Raw genomic sequence first — 6,000 nt, forward strand, 5'->3', positions numbered from 1 at the left:
CACTTACATCCAACAAGGCAGGCCTGGCCGACAGCCTCAGGGGTGGGTTGGGGGAGGTAGAAGGAACAGCGGCTCCCTGGTGAATCCAGGGTGGCCCAGAGCCGAGGCCAGGCCCGGGTGGCCTCCGCAGTTTCCAGAGGTCTCAGGACTCAGGCCTTCTTGCCTCACCCTTTCACCGGGCCGGACACATCTGCTGAGCACGGTCTGCCGCTAGACTGTGAGTTCCTCGCGGGCAGGGCCGCGGCCCAGTTCACCTCCGTGGGCGTGGGGAAACCCTGGCGAACAGAGGTGAGCGCGCCGGCTGTCACCGGGAGCGGCCGTAGGGCGGGACTTGACGGAAAGCGGGCGGGGCTCTCCCGGGAGGGGCGAGCAAAGTGGGGGCCGCCGCTGGGGGGAGGGGCTACCAGACGAAAGGGGACCAGAAGGCCGGGACTGACACCGGGAAGGGGCCGCTCCGGGGGAGGGGCCTGAGGGCAGTGGGCGTGGTCGTCGGGCGGGGCGGGCCCAGGGAGGTGTTGTCGAAGGGGCAGGGCCAGCGGCGGAGGGTCGGGGCTTGGGGGTGGGTAAGGCCGGCCCGGGGAAGGGCTGTCCGGGTCTGGGGGCGGCCGCGGCGGGGTAGGGGAGCGGAAAGGCTGCCCCGCCCGAGAACCCTCAGGGCCGGCCCGGGCTCACCTGGGGCGGGTGGGCGGGGCGCAGATCAGCGAGGTCCCAGATTTCGGGTCTGCAGAGACCGCAGGAGCCGTCGGGGTGGCCAAGCAGGCCGGGGTCTGCCGTCGACCGCTCCGGACGCCCAGACCGAGAACTCTCCGGAGGGGAACGGCCCGTGAACGCGCGCGGAGCCGGCTCGCGCCAAAAATTCCAAACCGGCCTCGAGGCCCCGCCCAGGAACACCTCCTACTCCGCCCCCCCTCAGCTCAGCCCATCAGAAGCACCCAGCCTCCCGGGCCCCGCTCCTTACGACCTGCGTGCGCGTCGCCGCCCCGCCCACGCCGTTCCTCCGGCCGTGCGCTCTCAATGCGCAGGCGCATGGCGCGTTGCAGCCGGCGAGGGCAGGGTGGCCGCGCGCTGTGTCCTTGAGGCCGAGGCGCGGCGCTGAGTCGGATCCGCCTCCCACCCGGTTGCCGGACACCCACTGGTCCCAGGCCCCCAGTTCCAGCACCCACTGCCCTCGCTGGGCTGGCTTAGTTTTCGCATCCGTAAAAAGGACGGCCACGGCGGTGCGAGCGCAGCCATAGCCCCGGGGGCGGCCACTGGGAGAACAGGAAGTGCCTGCGGCCTCCTGGGTCCCCGCGGGCCGAGTGCTCTGGAACGGCTGACTCCCTTGTCAAACAGGCGGTGTACCGCAGCACGGCTGCGATGGGAAGCCCTACGTCCAAGCTCCCACCCCCGAGGGCGCGGCTTTGGGAGCTAGAAACTGCCGCCTCTTCCAGGAAGCCCTCCAGACAGCCAGGAGCCTCGTGGGCCGGCCTCGCCTGCTCGCTGCCTCCCTGCCAACAGGCTTCTAAGGCGGCTCTTCCATTCTCTGGCACTGAGACTGCGCTCAGCTCAAATGCCCCTTCCTGGCCGAACGACCTTGGGAACGCACTGGGCTTTTCCGAGCTTCGGATTAGTCTCCCTCCCGTAGAGAAGCAGCTCACGACGCCAGGATGACCCCGCCGCAGTGCTTAGGGGCCGGCGCAGAGCCGAGCGGCTGGGGTCGCCCCTTTCACGGGCGGCCAACCCTGTGGGAGGAGTGACGCTTCCGGGTGGCCTCCCTGGCGCGCTCGGCGTCTCCCCGCACCTCCTCTGGCCTTATTTCTGCGGCGCTGGTCTCTATTCGAAATTCCCTTTGTTAGTTTACTCACTGACCACCCGCCTCCTCCTAGCCCTAGCCACCAGTCCCCCAGCGTCCCTCTCCCCGTGTCTTGGAAAGGTCACGCACTGCCAGGCTCCAGCCTCCCTGCGCGCAAGGACCAGCGCTGGGGGAGGGCCGGCATGTCGGTGGGCGCCGCGGCCCGCCTCCAGGAATCCTTCCTTGACATTAGCATCTCTGCCAGCAGTGCCGCCCTGTCCCAGCCTGAACCCTGTTGACGACCCCAGGCTGGTCCCCTCTCCAGCTGTCCAGGGCCCCCTGTGCCAGCCCATTGCCAGGACAGGCTCGCTTCCAACCGCCCCTTCTTGAAAGTCTGATTCACAAAGATTGTTTTTTTAATTTAAATTCAAAAACATGCTTCCAGTGGAAAATTGGCTGTATGAAGAAGAGCGGCAACATAAATATATCAATATAAATACAGACAGCAGGCACGCGCCGGGGCTGCGGCGTCAGGGCGTGAGCGCTGCAATCCTACCCTGGCACACAGTTTCCGGGTGCGTAAAATGGAGGTGATAATAATAGCTCCCCTTCCTTGCGCGGTATGAGCACTAAAGGAGAAAATGCCCCCGAAGTGCTTGGTACAGTGTCGAGCACACAGTAGGGTTTACTTGTTTCCAACAATGACAGTAACACCTCCTCACCCGGACAGTGTTTTGCAGTTTTCAGAGCACCGCGGCCTGGGCCAAAAGGAGGCCCCTACCCACCCGGGGGTCACAGGGCCAGAAGCACCGGCCCACAGGGTTTGGCACCTAAGCTCTAGGCCCGGCTCTGTCAGGGCGGAATCCCGCCCCTCCCCCCCCAACCCAGGGCACGGGACTCCCGGTCCCTCCCGCACGTCCGGCCGAGGGCCGCGCGCGCCCCCGTGTGTCCCGTCGCCGCCACAGCACCGCGGAGCGCCCAGACTCTCCCGGGAAGTCAGGCTCACCCGGATGGGGCCACAAATGGACAACGTGACTTAAGAGAGGCTAGAAAACGCCGACCACAAGTGCAGACGTGGCCACTTTAACAGGAGAGAGGGGACAGTGATGAGTGCTTGTAGAGACGGGGGTCTCACCTTATTGCCCAGGCTGGTCTTGAACTCCTGGCCTCAAACGATCCTCATGCCTCAGCCTCCCCAAGTGCTGGAATGACAGGCGTGAGCCACCGCGCTGGCACCATGTTCTGTTTCCTGACCCCGGAGCCCGTTGCATAGGTGTTTGCTCCATAGGTACAGTTGTATACAGGCTTCTCCGCGTACCCATGTTTCACACTTGCGTAAATGTGAATCAACTGGCAGATGGGTGGGGAGAAGGCATTAACGGAGGTCAGCTTTGCCAGTGTGAAGTGCCTGGCGGTGCCTGGAAGGTCCTGGAGGCCCCATGGTTGGATCTGGGCTGAAGAGCTGCCCAAAGAGAGGGCGGCCCAAGTGGCCTTCAGCACAGCTGTGGGTGCAGAAGATGCCTGCTCGGCAGACACCAGCCGCCCTCCAGATGTCCTCCCTAAGTCCCGCCCTCGCAGGTGCTGCTGGTGTCAAGCAGCTGGCTGGGAGACACAGGCTGTGCCATTTTAGGCAACACACTTCCTGGGCCTCGATCGTGCACTTCCAACACCCCAGCAGTCACCCTGTCCTCAGCCCCCAGCCATAGCCCCTCAAAGTTGCTCCTCTGTTCAGAGCTGGGCTGTGCCCCCCAAGACCAGGGTTCCTGTAGCAAAGGGCAGCCCGGGCCAGGGCTCCGTCAGAGGCTCTCTTGGCCCCCAGTGATCCATGTGTTCTTGGCAGGCCCTGTCTGGGTGGGGCTGGGAGTGAGCTGAGGGGGCAGGCTGTGCTGGGGCGGGAGTGGTGGCATTACAGGGGCTGGGATACCCAGCTGGGCCCGGCCTGGTCCTGCGCGGCTGTCAGGTTGGCCCAAGGCCCTGGGCTGGTTGGCATTTTCCACAGGCAGCTGGCACGGCATTCCCTCTGGCAAGCACCCGTCCTGTACCTCCTGGGTGGCCCCTCCTGGTCTTCACGCCTGCCATCTCTGGGCCAACCTTCCCAGGCGCCCTGAGGAGTGAGCTGTGTGTGTCTGTGCAGGGGGCCCTCGGCTGTTCCAGGTCCGAAGCAGACACATGGGCCCCAGACTGGTGTAACTGGGCCTGCTGCCCACTCACAGTGGGGGGTGAGGGTGGAGAGTAGAGGACGGTGGACCCTGGACCCCTTGGACTGCCTGGGTTCAGGTCCCAGCCCCACCACTCAGGAGTTACATAATATGAGCCAAGTCCCTTCCCCTCTCTGCCTCCGTTTCCCCATCTGCAAATGAGGATAAGTAGTTCCTTGGGCTGGGCACGGTGGCTCATGCCTGTAATCCCAGCACTTTGGGAGGCCAAGGTGGGAAGATCGCTTGAGACCAGGAGTTTGAGACCAGCCTGGGCAACATAGCGAGATCTCTGCCCCTACAAAAATAAAATTAAATTAAATTAAAAATTAGCTGGTCTGAGGCAGGAGGATCACTTGGGCTCAGGACTTTGAGGTTGCAGTGAGTTATGATCACACCACTGCATTCCAGCCTGGGTGACAGAGCAAGACCAGTCTCTAAAAAAATAAAGAAAGAAGAAATACTTGTACTTCCTCTCAATAGCCCGACATGGAGGCGCTCTTACTGTCATCATTTTAGAGGAGAGTGAGCAGGCTCAGGAAGGTTGGTGGTTCCTGCCCAAGGTCCCAGCCATATAGAGTGGATGCTTGAACACAGTCTGAATCCAGCGTCCAGACTGCTAACTGCTGGGCCACTTGGCTGCTCTCCAGGAGGAGACCAAGGAGCCAGTGCCTGCCACCGTGGGGTGGAACAGGTGGCCCCACAGGAAAGCCCTCCCTGGGGAGTCTGAGTTGACTATCCCAGCTGTCCTGGGCTCTCATAGGATGGTTGGGACCAGAGGCCACCCTGAGCCCCTGCCAGCAGCCAGTGGAAGGTCCAGCCTCCAAGACTTCCAGTTCAGGGCAAGAGGTGGGCTTGTGGGTGCTGAGCCGAGGCACTGGGGCCTGCCGTGAGCAGATGCGCCTTGTGCAGACGTGGGTCTGTCGCAGGGAGGTGGGCACGTGGACATGGTTGCGTATGTGAGCCCTGGGTGGGAGAGAGTGCAGCAACGGCACCGCCCATAGTGGGGGGAAGGGCTGGGGGTGGCCTATGGGCCAGGGGAACCCGGCCACAGCCCTGCCGTCTACTGGCCTCATAGGCCCCATGGGCTCAGCAGCCTCTCATCGAGGAGCCCCCACTGTCCCTTCCTCGCCACAGCCCTCTCCAGACCCCCAGCCTGCCCGGGGTGCCTGGCTTGGCAGGCTGGACTCATCAGCCAGAGGTGCCAGGAGGGGTTGGCTGGGCAAGGGACAGGCCAGCAGACAGGCACGGGGTGGGGCTTCCTGGACTAGGTTCAGGGGCCAGGGCTGAGTCACTGCCATCCCCGCCAGCTCAGTGGGGTCCACAGGCTCGCTGGGGTGGTGGTGCCTGGTGTCCAGACCCCCTCTCCTGCGTCTCCCAGGCCTCTCCTGTCCGCTCCGTACCCACCTTGCTGCCAGGCCCCAGCACGTGGCTCTGGCTCAGGCTCACCCGCCTAACCCCCAGGCATGGAGAGCTGCTCCCAGCCCCCCGGGTTCCCCTCCTTAGCCAGCTCTTGCAGTCCTGCACTGCCCATCCTGAGTGGTGGCACCTCTAGTCTGTCCCCCAAAGTTAGAGTCTGTGCTGTGGCAGCTGGGAGGGCCTCCTGTGAGGAGTGGGCCCAGGGCTGAGCCTTCACGGAACAGCAAAGACTCTTGGAGAGGTTGAGCACGGGTGACCTGTCCCTGTGTGTCACCGTCCCTCCTGGAAGGAGGAAGGGGTGGCTCTGAGCCTGGAGGCTCAGACCCACTCTGGCAAGCCGATCCTCAGTTGGGGACAAAGGGCCTGTCTCCCAGGGCGGTCTGTGTGGTCTCAGGATGCACAGGGTGGGGGCGGAAACAGCCTGGCTCTTCTTGCCGACACCACCAGCCTGTCAGACAGGGTCTGATACACTGTGGCCTCTGCCACTTGCTGTCTGTAACACCCTGGCCTCTGCACCCTGTGCTCCCTGTGACACAGTAACTCATTCTGGGCTCCCCTGCCAGCCACGCCCATGTTTTGGCCCTGGCTCCCCACTCTCCCCAGCTGTGTTTGGGC

The sequence above is a fragment of the Propithecus coquereli genome, unplaced genomic scaffold (assembly GCF_000956105.1).
Source record: "Propithecus coquereli isolate 6110/MARCELLA unplaced genomic scaffold, Pcoq_1.0 Scaffold27, whole genome shotgun sequence".
Classification (NCBI taxonomy): Eukaryota; Metazoa; Chordata; class Mammalia; order Primates; family Indriidae; genus Propithecus; species Propithecus coquereli.